Source organism: Aquarana catesbeiana, linkage group LG02 (genome assembly GCF_042186555.1).
Source record: "Aquarana catesbeiana isolate 2022-GZ linkage group LG02, ASM4218655v1, whole genome shotgun sequence".
Lineage (NCBI taxonomy): Eukaryota > Metazoa > Chordata > Amphibia > Anura > Ranidae > Aquarana > Aquarana catesbeiana.
This window is the reverse complement of record NC_133325.1, coordinates 122,321,026-122,338,380: the sequence shown is the minus strand read 5'-3', so window position 1 is coordinate 122,338,380 and position 17,355 is coordinate 122,321,026. Positions and strand designations below refer to the sequence as shown.

At 41.0% G+C, this 17,355-nt stretch overlaps 1 protein-coding gene across 2 annotated transcripts in view; it reads right to left on the bottom strand.

Moving 5' to 3' along the window:
* Positions 1–17,355, bottom strand: part of ATP8A2 (ATPase phospholipid transporting 8A2) — a 1,045,467-nt gene that overhangs the window by 22,292 nt on the left and 1,005,820 nt on the right. The window lies entirely within an intron of this gene.

The window sequence follows — 17,355 nt, the reverse complement described above, 5'->3', positions numbered from 1 at the left end:
AATATAACATACCCTGAGACAAAGTGATGTTACTTCTGTACAATATAACTTAAACCTTTAACAAAATTATGTTACTCCTGTACAATAAAACTTATACCTGAAAATAAGTGATGTCACCCCTGTATAATATACCATATACCTGGAAATAAGTGATGTCACCCCTGTATAATATACCTTATACCTGGAAATAAGTGATGTCACCCCTGTATAATATACCATATACCTGGAAATAAGTGATGTCACCCCTGTATAATATACCATATGCCTGGAAATAAGTGATGTCACCCCTGTATAATATACCATATACCTGGAAATAAGTGAGGTCACTCCTGTATAATATACCATATACCTGGAAATAAGTGATGTAACCCCTGTATAATATACCTGTAAATCTTGCATACACACGGTCACAAAAATCTTCTCAGAAATTCCGATCGCCAAGAACGTGGTGACGTACAACACATACGACGAGCCGATAAAAATGAAGTTCAATAGCCAGTACAGCTCTTCTGCTTGATTCCGAACATGCATGGAACTTTGTGCGTCGGAATTGTGTACACACGATCGGAATTTACAACAACGGATTTTGTTGTTGGAGAATTTGAGATCCAGATCTCAAATTTTGTTTGTCGGAAATTCCAACGGAAAATGTCCGATGGAGCCTACACACGGTCGGAATTTCTGACAACAAGCTCCCATTGCACATTTCCCGTTGGAAAATCCGACCGTGTGTACGCGGCATTACAGGAGTGAATTTCCCTTTCTAGGGGTAGATTTCCTCACACTTCCTGTTGTCTCCCTCCGTTTGTAAGTCATTTGTAAGTCGGATGTTTGTAACCCGGGGACCGCCTGTACCTGGAAATCAGTGACGTCACTCCTGTATTATATACCTTATACCTGTAAATCAGTGATGCCACTCATATATAATATACTGTACCTTATACCTGTAAATCAGTGATGTCACTCATATATAATATACTGTACCTTATACCTGGAAATCAGTGATGTCACTCATATATAATATACTGTACCTTATACCTGGAAGTCAGTGATGTCACTCATATATAATATACTGTACCTTATACCTGGAAATCAGTGATGTCACTCATATATAATATACTGTACCTTATACCTGGAAATCAGTGATGTCAGTCATGTATAATATAATTTATACCTGGAAATAACTGATGTCACTCCCATAAAAGTTAACTTAAGGTGGCTGTTAAGCCACTTAGTGTTTTTTCTACAACCCCCTCTGTTATAGTAAATATTTTCACAGTGTATGTGGTTTTCTAAAAAGAAGCTGCTATATACACCTTATTTTATAGCGCCCATATAACCGGCCGCCTCTATCCTCTCTCAATCTAACAGCTACAGCAGGCAGGGCCAAGAATCCCCCACTGACGTCAGCCAGGAGGAGGAGATAGACAGCTGGTCATGTTAGCGCAGCCATGAAAAAGGTATAGTGGCCTATTTTATTAAAAAAAACATATAATGGGGACATTGTTTACTCGGTTATGATAGCAGAAAGAGGGGAGGGCTGGGGAGTAGACGGAGCTGACAGGCAGGTGGGGAGAGGACAGAGGGGAGCTGCAGACGACTGAGGCACGTAAACTGACCACGGTGTTAGGGCTCAGCAGCCATGATAAACCGTGGTCAGAACCAGGCAGGATCAGTCAGGTTTTTTTAGGTTAAAAAAGGGGCCAAATGATACAGCACAAGCACTGTGCTGTATAACATGCTTTAAGGGAACAGGATCTTTTTTTTTTTTTTTTTTTTTTAGGGTAACAAACACTTTAAAGCAGTATTAAACCCCACAGCAAACATCTATTTTATTGCAGCTTACCAATTCTTAAATGGGATGGTTGTATTTGTTTCCTTTGTTTAGGCTTTCTTTTCCCCATTTGCATCTAGTGATCCAGCCAATAAGTCTTTTTTTTCAAAAAACAAGCTCTCTGGCAAATGAATCAGTTACACAGATGAGGAAAAACTATTTACCACTGGCAGGGGTGCTTACAATGATCAGCTTTTATGTATTTATTTATGTAAAACCTTTATCCCAAAAGGAAAAAAACTTTTTGCTGTAACTGCTTATAAAGTGTTAGCTGAAGTTTGGCTTTTGGCTAGTAATTTGCTAGTGTATTTAAATCTTCTAGTGCATCTAGCATTCCGCTCCCCCCCAGACTGACAATGCTGATGTGCAAATGTGCCCTCTCCTGTGCACCGTCATCCAGAGTGGAGGCTCTCTAATACAGGAGGATTGTTACTGATCAGATCACCAGGTGAAAACAGAGGGAAAATAAATAAATAAAATAAAACAAATGCAGCCACTACATCTAATGATTGGCAAGTTACAATACAATAAATGTTTCGGGTTTGGGTATACTACCACTTTAAACCTGGAAACAAGTGATGTCACTCCTATACAATATAATATATACCAGCAGATACCACAAGGGATATCAATGTTGGTAAAATTATATTTTCAGATTTATGTTCTGCAACTGAAAGTGTTTTTTTTTTTCATTGTAGCTAACGATGTCTAACATGCTACACCCAATCCATTCAAATCTTTGGTGGTAAGCACAAGAAATGAAAGAACTGTAAACTATGACAAGATGAAATCAGGCTTGGAGAATTGTGAGAAATTCCTTACAGAATAGTCTAATCGGGAAAAGGGCCCTTTGAGAAGGGTGGTGAAGGTACTGAAAGGCTCTAAACAGGCGGTCCCATAGATAAGCTGTAGCCTGGAAAGTGGCTGCCAACATGGTAGGCTGGTGGTGACACAGTGTCTAGAGTACAGATAGTACCGAACAAAGCAACTACAGCTGGAACTGCAGATTACATCTCACATAAAGAAACGGACACTCTAACTACTACAAGAGAGATTTGGCTGTTTCTGGCTAGAATGGCAACAATCTGATGTTTATGGGCCCTGTTTAGGAACTCTGACCAAAGAGATTCAGGAGGATAGACCTTTATTCTCTATTGTAATACTGTAGGTGGGATGGTCAGGTGTCCTCTTTTTTTCTATTATCATTATTATTATACAGGTTTTATATAGCGCCAACATTTTGCGCAGCGCTTTACAACATGAGGGCAGACATTACAGTTACATTATCATTTGGTACAAGAGGAATCAGAGGGCCCTGCTCGTTAGAGCTTACAATCTAAAAAGGGAGGGTCAATTGATACAAAAGGTAATAGCTGTGGGGGATGAGCTGATGGAAGAAGTAAAAGAGTGTTAGTTAGAAGCAGAATAGGCTTCTTTGAAGAGAAGGGTTTTCAGGGGTCGCCTAAAGATGGATAGATTAGGGGACAGTTGAACAGATTGGGGTAGGGAGTTCCAAAGGATGGGAGAAGCTCTGGAGAAATCCTGGAGGCGAGCATGGGAGGAGGCGACAAGAGAGCTAGAGAGCAGGAGGTCTTGGGATGACCGAAGAGAGCGGCTTGGTTGGTATTTTAGGACTAGGTTATTGATGTAGTTGGGGAATCATATAGTGTAAAGTTGACCATATAGTGTAAAGTTGGCCATACACTGTTTAGTCTAATTTTGCTTAGTGGGAGGCCCTGTTGACCTCCTCCCACCCAACATCTTTCAATTGTCATCCGAACAGAGACTGCATCCAATTGCCACTGGTGGAGGCTGTCAGAATACAATTCTATTTCTTCAGCCCTCGGGCTGAACAAAAATATGTAATAATGTATGACCAGCTTTAGTGGAGCTGGTGTTGCCTGCTGGCTCTATCTAAGCCCCTGACTGAACAGGATTGTTTAGCTGAACCAAACATACCTATTTAAAACTAAGCTGCTCTATTCAGGTCCCTGAGGGTAGCCAGATTGGTCATGCATGCCATTTAAAGGATTTTACTGATGTTTGTGTCCCCATTGGGAAGGGTTCTTTTTATATTAAACATACAATGGGCAAAAAAATCTCCCCAGCAGGGAGACAGACATAAAAACTAAAGTATTTGTAAAGTAACTCATTTACATCTAGTTTAAAGTGTTATTAAACCCAGGACCCTGCGTTTACTATATCTGGTCTCCCACAGTACACAGAACATGGAAATGCAATTATTTTAGCGAATATAAACTGCCAAATACCTTTTCTCATCAGCAGTTAGAGCAGTCTTGTGACTTTTTTCAGTGTCTGGTTAAAGCTTGTAGGAGGAGATTTCATACTACTCTGACTGTCCTGCATGACACCTGACCCTGTCTGGACAGTGCTGATTGGCCCTGTGCTGATTACATGCACCCTCCCAAGAAAAAAAAAACAACTCTCTAGCAATACACACTGAACTGAGCATGTGCAGAGTGACTCCAAAGACTTTGTTCTATCTGGAGATGGATTAGGGACAGTGGAAGAAGTGGAAGATCAGAGAAGACAGGGTCAAACAGCCTTTTTACACAATGCATAGGATTAACCCCTTAGGTCCCAGGGTGAGTATAACAATGATGCTTTATCAGCACTAGCCATATTAAAAAAAAAGGAAAGTTAAACTTTTACTTCTTTATACATAATGGTCAGATGTCCATGACCTAACCTCTGCAAAATCTGAAAGAGCCAGCTTATTTCAGGAGAAAACTATTGTGTTTTGAGATCCATCTAAATAACAGGTATGAGAGCTAACATACAGTCGTACATGGCCAATTATCCTTCCCTGCTATGGAAATTTAATTCATTGTTGTCTGAGGTGGACAACTATCGAATTTTGTGGCTGAGAAGGGTGGCAGCTCTCATAATGACCCAATCTCCCCAAGCTGCTGTACTCCTCTCAACTTCTCTAGTGGCAGTCCCCCCACCTATCCTTAGATCTTTGCAATGCTAAATTGTACACTTAATTTATAACAATACTAAACCTGGGCTTGATGGGGTGACTCTCACCTGTAGCAAACAATCAGGGGGTCTAGGTCTCTCCAATTTGTCATAGTGCTGTTCAGTTGGCCTAGATTCTGAAATACTACAAACCAAGAAACTGTATACTGTATACAAATGAACCAAAAAGCTGCACACAAAATATCATAGTAATCATATAATAGGTACGCTTTCCCTTTAATTTAGTGAAAGAAATAGCAAAAGCAATGTAGCACATTAGAAAAAATCTCCATAACTACAACATATATGTGAATTGGATGTTTTTTTAACCCCATCCAATTCGCATAACATGTGAATCAGGCCGGCTTTCAATGGAGCTGGTTTACACATGTGCGGGGCGGCCCTGGTGCGGTTTTAAAAGCTGTGCATTTTTGGGTCCGGATAAGGTGTGATTTCAGGTAGAACAGGTGAACAGAACCGCACCGGACAACTGCACTGAAACTGCGGCCACATATGTGTGAACCAATCCTAAGTGCAAACACAAAACTGAAAAAGTGCATGTCCCTTTAAATGTGAACTACAAAGGTCATAATTGACATCTTTACAATCTTGAATCTTATGGGTATATTGAGCCAAAATCAACTCCACTTCAGTGTAACACATCACCAAATGTGCCCAAGCTCCTTACAAAACAAATAAGATCTCCATATTATAAAAAGATTAGCAGTGCATAAAGAACAAACACCACGGCAGCAGGTACTCTGCAAGGATCATCCAGTGTCAAAGATGCCTGACAAGGAAGCTCGAGGGTACCATGGAGTGAACAAAAGGGAAAATCACATAGTATAATACTAATAAAACCACATCAAGTTTAAAAAAAAAATCACTCACAAAGGTTAAAGAGACAGGACTTTAAACACACTGCCGCGATTCAGCCGGTAGGCCTGATGACGTCACTGGCCAGGCTAGATTGCGGCAGTGTGTTTACAAGTCCTGTCTCTTTTAACCTTTGTGAGTGATATTTTTTTTTAGGATCCATGCACACTGGCTTAAAAAAATAAAGGCTGCTCCTAGAGGCATTTAGCATTTTTTTTAATGCTCATAAAAAGCAGCTAATGTTATCCTATGTGTCCATGCACATTAGGTAGTGTAGTCTAGAGCCATTTTTTAAGCTCCGCATTTAGGCGTGGAAAAAAATACTGGCTGGAAAAAAATATCTAAACACTCCTAAACTCTGCCACCCGGATTTTTTTTCTACTGTTTTGCTGTAAAAATGCTTATAAACGTTAAGGCTCCTAAATGCCTTAATTTTTCATACAGCGTTTTCTGGCAAGGTAAGTTGCATTTTTTTAGTACAGTGTGCATGGACCCTTAAACTTTATATGGTTTTATTAGTATTATACCATTTGATTTGCCCTTTTGTTCTTTCCATGGTACCTTTGGACTTCTTTGTCGGCAATCTTTGATGACACTGGATGATCCTTGCACCCGCTGCTGATCTCTTGTAATATGGAGATCTTATTCATTTGGTAAGGAGCACAGTTGGTGGTCTGTTACACTGAAGTGGGCACCTGTGTGAAGTCGATTTTGGCACAATATACTCAAAGGAAGCAAGATTCCAATGATGTCACTTACAGACTTTGCTTTTCACATTTAAAGGGATATGCACTTTTCAGCTTTGTGTTTGCATTTATTGTAATTATGGAGAAGTTTTCAGATGTACAATATTGATTTTGCTAGTTCTTTTACCATTTTTAAAGAGAAAGCACACCTATCTAGACCCTGAAATATTATACCACTTATGAAACGCCCCCTGGGTTGCTCTGGAAGTTGTGGACCGTGATCTTCTACATTGTGATACCTATTCTTGGTTCAACCTAACCGACAGGCAGCAACTATCTAACCCGATTACAAAGCATACCATTAAGGTATGGGGTGCTGTCAGATACTCGGTGAACCTACAATCTCCATGTAAACCAGATACGAGCTTCACCTATAACCCAACCTTTGTTCCAGGTCTTCAAACCCCTATAGCCTTATTGGAATAGCTAGCGCCAGGCATGATTCAAGTTTGTAATCTGATTAGCAAAGATGGAGTTAAGCCCTTCCAAAGATTACAACATGACCGGGCTGTTTCGTTATCTCCAAATTAACAATTTTTTACAATCTAGCATAAAATGACTGAACAGCCTGCTCCTCCTTACGCCTTCAAACAGAGGTGATAAATGTTTCACATTCACAGGGCATGATCCCCCCCAAATATACCCAGAAATCCAAGGCCAATCTATAAATAGACTTGGATGCCCAAGACTGGACTCTTTCGAGGCTGTGGTCACATAGGGGCTTTTTATCATATTTAGAGGACCTGTCCTTTGTTTCATAAATTTTGGGTGGAAATATTACCAATGATGATGAAACTGATGGGCTTCACATTCCCCTAAAAATGAAACTATGCACTGCTTAGGCTGATTTCACACTGAGGTGCATTACAGGCGCTATAGCGCTAAAAATAGCGCCTGCAAAGCGCCTGAAGTGCCTCTCCTCTTACTCCAATGTGAAAGCCCGAGTGCTTTCACACTGGAGAGGTGCGTTGGCAGGATGCTAAAAAAAGTCCTGCAAGCAGCATCTTTGAGGCGCTGTAGGAGCGGTGTATATTGTGTATTATGCAATCATGCCTAAGCAAAGCCATGTACACATCTGCACAAAAAACATGAAACAAGTAAATTTCATTGGAAATAAAAAATTTCAACCTAAAAAATGACTACCACACAACATAGAAAACAAACCTGTAGAAATAAATGCATTTGAGAAAAGCCAGGTGTAGGAATCTTTTTGTATTTCTTTTTTGAACACATGTAAGATGACTTTGAGGGTTTTCTTAGCCTCGGAATGATAATGAAGCTATTCCTGGTTGTGTTCTATTATCCAAGGGAAGGAGAAGGGAATAGAAGGTTCCCTTTCATCTCCTGTAACACACCTCCACTTGTGATTTGAGCAGCAATCCGCTGAGGAAAGGCAACTTCAAAGACTGCTTTCAATGTAGAAGGTAATCTGTGGACATGGGGTAGGACTTGTAATCACAAGCTGGTTTCTGAATATTTGCTCACCTTTTGTATAATGTGGTTCCCATAAGTGTTCTTTGGAAACAAGCATATCAGGAGTTGTTTTCATAATTAACAAAGCGATATTGGATGCTCCAGCACAGAGGGAACAGTTAGAATGACTTTAGCAGGTTTTGTCTGCACCATACTGTATTGTGTAGCTCTTTGTAGTGCATTGTCTCCCTGTCATCCTGCTTCTCTCTGCCTCTGTCTGGACAGTTCACAGAAATACATACACAGGTGTTACTGCATACACTACAGGTACTTTCAGATGTAAAATTATTGTTCCCTGTTCTGAAGACTTTTAGCAGGATCAGATAATGAGTAGGCTATCTATGGGTGTTTTAGACTCCAGCACATACTGAAGACCAAAAAATCTGTGAGCCAGCCATACATGGATCGAAATTCAGTTGGTTCAGCAGGGTCCAGATGAATTTTGTTCAATGTTGGGCAGGGTGATTGTACAGAAGTCTATCTACCAATTGACCGCCCTGTTCAATTTTTGCTGCTCAATCAGCTCCGCCAGTTATAGCCATCAGCGCTAATCAGTGTATTCTGACAGTGGGGAAGATCCCTCATCCACCTCGAATGTGTGGACGGTGAGTCATTTCCTTTTTGTACAATCCGCTGGTTGAAAAAAAAAAGAAAGACTCACCAATGGCCAGCTTAAAGGGGTTGTAAAGGCTGCCAATCAGGGAGCTGTGGCTCGGCTCGGGTGCCCCCATAATAAGCTGCTTGATGTGGGGGGAATCAACAGGAGTTAGGGGCCAGAAGAGCCGAAGAGAGACCCGAGAAGAGAGGATCTGAGCTGTCCTGTACAAAACCATTACACAGAGCAGGTAAGTATTACATGTTTATTATTTTTATAGAAAAAAAAAAAACTAGAGTCTTTACAATCACTTTAAGAAGTAGCTCAGATATACACACAGGGGTTGATTTACTAAATCTGGAGAGTGCAGCTGTGCATTGTAGCCAATCAGCTGCTAGATTCAGCTTGCTCAATTAAAGTGATACTAAAGTCTTGTTTTTTTTTTTTAGTTAAAAATAACAAACATGTCATACTTACCTGCACTGTGCAGTGGTTTTGCACAGAGCAGCCCAGATCCTCCTCTTCTAGGGTCCCTCTTCAGTGCTTCTGGCCCCTCTTTCCTGTTAAGTGCCCCCACAGCAAGCAGCTTGCTATGGGGGCACCTGAGCCGAGCCACAGCTCCCTGTGTCCATTCAGACACTGAGCCGTGGTCTGGCCCCACCCCTTTCTCTCCTCATTGGCTGACTGAGGGCAGCGGGAGCCAATGGCACTGCGCTGCTGTCTCAACTAATGAGGAGGGGAGTCCCGGGCAGCCAAGATACTCCTGCAACATCTATAGAGCTTAGGCAAGTATTAGGGGGGGCTGCTGCACACAGAAGGCTTTTTATCTTAAAGTGGAGTTCCACCCAAAAACTGAACTTCCGCTTTAAGTGAAGGTGACCCCCTGACATACCACATTTGGCATGTCATTTTTTTTGGGGGGTGGGGAGCGGATACCCTCTTTTTAGGGGCATCCAGCTCCCACTTCCTCCCGGGGCTCCACGGAGCCGGAAGGAAGTTAACCTCTCCCCCCTCCCTCCGTGCAATCTTCTGGAACGCGTCACAGGTCCCAGAAGACTGCCCGGCCAATCACAGCGCGGCTCACGCATGCGCATTGCGTGCCCAGCTGTGCAGCCACAGCCGGGCACCCACAGTCACAATGCCAGCGCTGAAGAGAGGAGGGGAAGAGGAGCGGGGCTTCGTTCGTCTGCATCGCTGGCCCGTGGGACAGGCGAATGTCCGATTATTAAAAGTCAGCAGCTAGACTTTTTGTAGCTGCTGACATTTATATGGGTGGAACTCCTCTTTAATGTGTAGAATGCATTAAGATAAAAAAAAAAAACTTCGGCCTTTACAAACCACTTTAAGCTTTGACAATAAAAACCTGGAAGCTGATTGGTTTCTATGCAGAGCTGCACCAGATTTTGCACACTACAGTTTTAGTAAATCAACCTCACAGTGACTTGTTGACCCGCATCCCTTCACATTGTTCTATCCAATTGTTGAATCTTCCTAGCAGCACTGAGAGCTACCCCTTTCCACCTCCCAAACTTTATGGTTGGCCATTACAGCTGCTTATCGTAATAATGAGCCACTAGGAATGTGCAACAGACAGGAAGGGGGCAGCTCTCAACACTGCTAGGAGATAAACCAGGTCACTGAAGATGGCTTTTAGGGGAATGAGCAGGCAAAGTTTGGTAAATGCATCTCAATTTTTATAATAGTTAGTGACGGTCAAATCAACATTTGTTTTCAACAGTAGTGGCATCAAAATTCGAAGAAGCAGAATGTAAACATTTTCTTCAACAAATGAAATTCTAACTATGAATGTGGTTTTCATTTAGGAAAAATCATATATATTGTAATAAAACATTGAACATGAAATTATTACATTTGGGTTTGTATGGGCTTTTGAAAGAAATGAGTTGACTCGATTGTGGCAAGAAAAAATGTCGCAACATTTTTTTCGGGTTTTCTGTACGAATGTTTAAATGGACCATCTAACCATTTATGGCCAAATGTATTCTACCTACCTGTACTTTGTACTCCAGTGAAGACACTTTTGTGGCATTCAATTACATCAGTGGCGGTCAAATTACTAGGTAAAGGGGGCCTTAATGGTGGCCCCCTGACATCACCGAGGAGCTGTACATACTCTTTTGTATACAATATATACTGCTATAGAAGACTGTGAAAGACCACATACATAATACAGGAGATGGTTAGAGACTGCTCACATGAAAATGCAGTCAGTGACTAGGAACATGGCACATAATACTGATCACCACCATTACATAGCTTTTCCAAATCAATGCTCCTAATGCCTTTGCTAACAGCGGGGCCACACACCAAGTAATAAAGGGCCACACGCTGCCTTTGGGTTGCATGCTAGGCACCAGGCGCTTACACGCTTGTCAAGTATAAAACAAGATCTACCCAAAAGTTCTTTCTTCTTTCGGAGAGGGTTATTTACCCACAGCAGTGTGACATGTCATAAAATGTGACAAGAAGTGGTTATTCTTTTACTTGGCATTAGCCTGTCTCTCCAGGGAAGTTTCTCATAAATGTGGAAGGATTTTATTGGAAACAAAAAGATTCTGGTTACTCTCTTGAGTAAAGGAATTTTTAAGCAAACAGAATTATCACAGCAACTGGCAGGAGGTACCCAGCAGGACTGGAGAGCCAGTGGGTTATTACACAGATAAACACACTCCATGAGAGCAGTGGGGTTGCAGATTTGAAACACAAACAAGCCTTAGAAGAAAAACCCACTACAGCACTAAATCCTCCAGACTGCAAGCCCCCCTCCCCAGAGACATGCACAATTGAAGCAGGTGTGAAAGGGCCAACATGCACACACAGCAGATGAAAGGGAGATCACGGCTCTGAAGAACACTCAGGAGGCCACACCATGACACGCACAGCAAACTCCACAAGATTTAAGCACTCCACCATTATCTAGTTCACAGTTGGACCACCCAGTGGATCTGGCAGTAATTAGAAGAGAAGAGGAGGAGGTGGTGTTTTGGGAATAGGGGGGGGAAGAGAGGTGGATTGCTTACATCATATCTATTCATGCCTTGTGAATATGAGGGAGCGCTGCATGGGATTTAAATGAAGATTGCCATGAGAATACAATTTAATGCAAAAGACTGCTCGTTATTATACAGGTTAGTGGGGGGAGAAGCCAGACATATTCATACTTCGAAAGCGACGGCAAGGAAATTCACAATAACAATGGCATTTTCAGTTCCAATCTTTAAGAGGAAGACCTCCGCTTTTCCTTTAAGTCACTTTTGATACATGAAGTGCAATATTGTCATGTGAAACATGATAGACATTCAAGGAGATTCATTAGCAGTACAGGAAGGGTATTCGAGTCCCCTGACTTATATTAATATTGGTCACTGTTATTATTTGTAATTTTTATAGCAACATCATATTCCTTAACAGGTTACCACAGGGTATACAGTTAACATACATACACAGGTAGCCGTGCAGAAAATACCAGGTGACAAAAGGTAGGCTTCTACAGTCTTCAGTGAAGGGGCCAGCTGTCCAAAGTCTATATGTTTATATGCAAGCAACAGCTGAGAATAGGCCTATTATGCAGCCAATATGTTACTAAATTTAAAAGACAAGTCAACCCATAACAAAAAAAATGTATATTGCAGCTTTCAAGTTATTAGATGTGTTGGATGCAAGATTTCAATTCTTGCTTTCAAAGGCTTTTCTTTATTTTCACCTGGTGGTCCTGCCAGTAACACGCTTCCTGTACTTGTGTGAGAACACTCATTCACTGTACTGTATATATGGAGAGGCAGCTTGGTCACCCTATGCTGCTCTCCTGATTTGGACTATAAACATCTCCAACTCTCATCTCCATTACACAGGAAGAAGGGTTGTGTAGTTCCCAGGAAATCTTTTTGAAAGTCGATTAACATTGTTTGGGATTTCAATTAAGTGCAAAGGAAGGGATGCTGGATTTCTATCAGGATGAACAGGTATTTTTCTGTACTTGCTGAAAATAAAACTTATGCAGCCACCACATGTAAAAGCTGGTAATCTGCAATATATTACATTCTTGTTCTTAGAATTATATATAATTTAAGGTGTTTGGGGGAGGAGACATCATTACCTCTTCATGTCCAAGGATAACTGATGACCTAGCATGGATTCTCATCAGTGCAATTGTGGTAATACAATTTCGTACATTAACGCACAGCATAAATGCATTGTGTGTATTCATTCTGAATACATATAGCAGAAATAATTCCATATGCTACAACACTACAAGGCATACATGTGAATACTACATGCACTGGACTTCCCTGTGTTGCCCAAAAGTAATGTAGGTACATTATTGTGTTGAGGATCATTAAGGGCCAACTCAAAGTAAATGGGCTGCCTCAACACAGGGTGGGTCAATACAGAAAACTATATGTGGTAATGTGTGCACAGATGTGAACTTTCCTTAAGTGTCAAAACCAAATTCTGTGATTTTGGCATGCATATGAAAAGCAGAAAGAAAAAAAATGTGGACTGGATTACTGAAGCCCAACGTATAGAACACCAGACTTTACTGGCTCATCATGAGAGATGACCAATGACTGATAAAACATAATAAACTACATTGTATCCAATCGTTGTCAAAAGTTTGTAGAATTCACCTCCGTAACATCTCTAAAATTCGCCCCTTTCTAACAAATGAAACCACCAAGCTCCTCATTCACTCCCTTGCTATCTCTCGCCTTGACTATTGCAACTCCCTTCTCATTGGCCTACCTCTCCATAGGCTATCCTCTCTTCAGTCTATCATAAATGCTGCTGCCAGACTTATCCACCTTACCAACCACTCAGTGTCTGCCAACCCTTTCCTCCAATCCCTACACTGGCTCCCAATCACCCACGAATTAAATTTAAAATACTAAACACAACATACAAAGCCATTCACAACTCTCCCCTGAGCTACATCACCAATCTTGTCTCCAAATATCACCCAAATCGTCTTCTCCGCTCTTCTCAAGACCTCCTACTCTCAAGCCCTCTCATCTCCTCCTCTCATGCTCGTCTCCAGGATTTCTCCAGAGCCTCTCCCATCCTCTGGAACTCGCTACCTCCACCTGTCCGGCTATCCACTACTCTTGCTACCTTCAGGCGATCCCTGAAAACTCATCTCTTCAGGAAAGCCTATCACATCTCCAACTAATCTTTTACCACTTCCATCAGCTCATTCCCCACAGTTACAACCTTTTGTACCACCTGTCCCACCCTATTAGATTGTAAGCTCTTCTGAGCAGGGCCCTCTTAATCCTCCTGTATCTTATTGTATTATAACTGTATTGTCTCCCTTTTATATTGTAAAGCGCTGCGTAAACTGTTGGCGCTATATAAATCCTGTATAATAATAATAATAATAATTGTATATAATAAAAGCTTTTAGTTCAGTGTTCTATATGTTTGGCTTGAGTAATCCAGTCCACATTTTTCCTTTCCAAGTTTTTCGGATGTGGCTGGAAGACAAATCCATTTTTCTATATGTAAATCAGTCTGAAGGCTAGGTTTAGTCATGGTTTAGCTGCATGTTGTGTACAGTTTCTTCCTCTGCACTACCCCTCCTATGCACTCCATTGCGGTGTCTTGCATGTTTCTTGCCCATTTTAGTAAACTGTATCTTTTACCTGCACCCCATCTCTCAATGCATCCCCCTTGTACTAGTCGATTTGGTTTCTCTCTATCTTTCTCTTCTATGGGGTTTGCTCCCTTATCTGATAACCCCCATCCTCATCTCAGTCCTGGGTTTGAACTGTGGCCCGCTTGCCTAACCACCTCTGCTCAATCCCTGTGTGGTCATTCTTTTTCTAGTAATGCTTCATGCTTCATGCTCCTTGCTCCTCTAGTCATTCTGTCACCTGGTATTATACTGTACTCCTTGCCAGTGTCCGTTGGGCTCTGATGTGCCCTCAGCAAGGACCACAGCCTGAGAGTGTCAGCTTTTAAGTATAAGCAGATAAATAGGTACAAATATTAACTTTTATTGCAATAATTAACACTATCACACATATGTACACTAATTATATAACATATAATTAACCAGATTAAAATTTTAAGTGATTATTCAAATTAACGTATATAACCAATTTAATTGAAACGCACAATGGGTGAAAACGTATAAACCAAATAAAATGCCGTATGAGCCCTATTAACCCAATGAACTATCAGTTTCCCCAGCTACTTGAAGTGAAATTTTACATTGCCCAAAGAAAGGAGAAACCTCTGAAAGCATGCATTTTGACAAAAAAATGTATATCTTACATTAAATCAACTAATGAATAATATTACCTCTTTTAAACATGCAAAGGAGGAAGATCATCCGGTTATAATTAATGTGCCTGCATTCTAGACTACTTTTCCCTTTAGCTTTGTATATGTAACTGGGACTTCCTCAGTTGCTCTACCAGACACCCATTTCAGACTCATTTATTACACAAAACCTTATCACCTAGACCTGTCCCATAAGCCTGTTTGTATTGCATTGTTTAAGGAGCGCTGTATTCCATCCATATGACAGCAGAAAAAAATATAGAGCACCAAATCAAAATATAAAATTAGGGAAAAGTAAACATAATGGGGACTGGGTAGACACTGCAAGTGGGCTTTCCTTACTATTGCTTGCAGTAGTGGAGATTCTACATTTACCACCTGATGTCAATAACTGTATTGTAAAGTTAATTTTACCTACATTATTGTGTTAAAGGGTAAATCTAGCCAAGATTTCTCCACTTTGGATGGATTAGATGAAGCTCAATCCATGTCTGCCAACCCTCTACTTCAATCCCTACACTGGCTCCCAATCACCCAGCGAATTAAATTCAAAATTCTAACCACAACATACAAAGCCATTCACAACTCTGCCCCAAGCTACATCACTAATCTTTTCTCCAAATATCACCCAAATCAACCTCTCCGCTCTTCTCAAGACCTCCTGCTTTCAAGCTCTCTCATCTCCTCCTCCCATGCTCGTCTCCAGGATTTCTCCAGAGCCTCTCCCATCCTCTGGAACTTGCTACCTCTATCTATCCGTCTATCTCCTACTCTTGCTACCTTCAGGCAATCCCTGAAAACTAATCTCTTCAGGAAAGCCCATCACGTCTCCAACTAATCTCCTACCACTTCCACCAGCTCATTCCCCACAGTTACAACCTTTTGTACCACCTGCCCCACCCTATTAGATTGTAAGCTCTTCTGAGCAGGGCCCTCTTAATCCTATTGTATTGTATTGTATTATAACTGTATTGTCTCCCTTTTATATTGTAAAGCGCTGCGTAAACTGTTGGCGCTATATAAATCCTGAATAATAATAATAATAATAATGTCAGGTCTTCTCTGCTGTGTTGCTGTGCTTTCCAACATGACCATGATAGGTAGTAAATATGGCTAAGAGGCTGAGTACCTTCGTTATCTGCTAAATTTTTCCTTAATATATTGCTATGGAGCTTATGGTAGAGTGTAGAGCTATAAAACTTGTGCAGTATGAACAGAAGTGGACGGTTACAGTGGTCAAACATTACTAGAGGTCTTCTCCCATACCACAAAGAAAAAAAGCCTCAAATGCAGTACTCACAGCAATAAATCAGAGCCCATCTTGTATTGGTCTGTTATGATAAAAGTGAGGTCTGATTAGCTGCTTTGGTCACTGAATTTTTCTTTTATCTTCTTGCACAGTTCATTGAATGAAAACTGTATGTCTGTGTTGCTAACCCTGTTTCTGCCATGTAAAGACTCCAGTAATCACTATCCGCATCTCAAATAGATAATATATGCCCATTATCCTTTAATGGAAAAAAAACTAGGAGGCTTTTTGTTTTAATAAATCCTGAAGGATTACTTTTTCTGCTATTCCCTCATGCTGTGAATTGTACTTTTGTTCTTGTGTGTGTCCACTGCTCTTCCTGTAGCTGTCAGTTCATGTAGCTGAGCAGGTCTAATTCCCCGTACACACGGTCGGACATTGATTGATTGGACATTCCGACAACAAAATCCTAGGATTTTTTCAGACGGATGTTGGCTCAAACTTGTCTTGCATACACACGGTCACACAAAGTTGTCGGAAAATCCGATCATTCTGAAGGCGGTGACGTAAAACACGTACATCGGGACTATAAATGGGGCAGTAGCCAATAGCTTTCATCTCTTTATTTATTCTGAGCATGCGTGGCACTTTGTGCGTCGGATTTGTGTACACACAATCGGAATTTCCGACAACGGATTTTGTTGTCGGAAAATGTTATAGCCTGCTCTCAAACTTTGTGTGTCGGAAAATCCGATGGAAAATGTGTCGGAATTTCCGACAACAAGGTCCTATCACACATTTTCCGTCGGAAAATCCGACCGTGTGTACAGGGCATTAAAGTGAATGTAAACCTCGGGCATGAAATATGAACAAATCACATCCCTCTATAGTGTGTACTTCTAGTCTATGATTGACAGCCTTAACCCTGTTCCTGTGTGCTGTGTGAAGCTTGAAAAGTTTTACTCTTCAAGACCTTCAGCCAGCTTAGGCCTGGCTTGTTAACAATGGGAGTGACTTGCCCAAATATGACCAAACTGGAGCTTGAGTGAACCTAGAGCAGGCTGTAATGCAACATAACCATTTATTTTGAAAAGCTGAGAGGCATTATTTTAAGCATAACAAGCTAAATATACATGAGTAGAACATTAGTCTTTCAGCACAACAGTGCTTAGGTGTAAGACAATCGATGCAGGAAACGTAGTAGATTACTACATGAAAACTGCGATTCTTGTTTTATCTTAAGCTTCTACATACTTACCAATTGATTCTTCTTTAACTATATTATAAAAAATCAAAA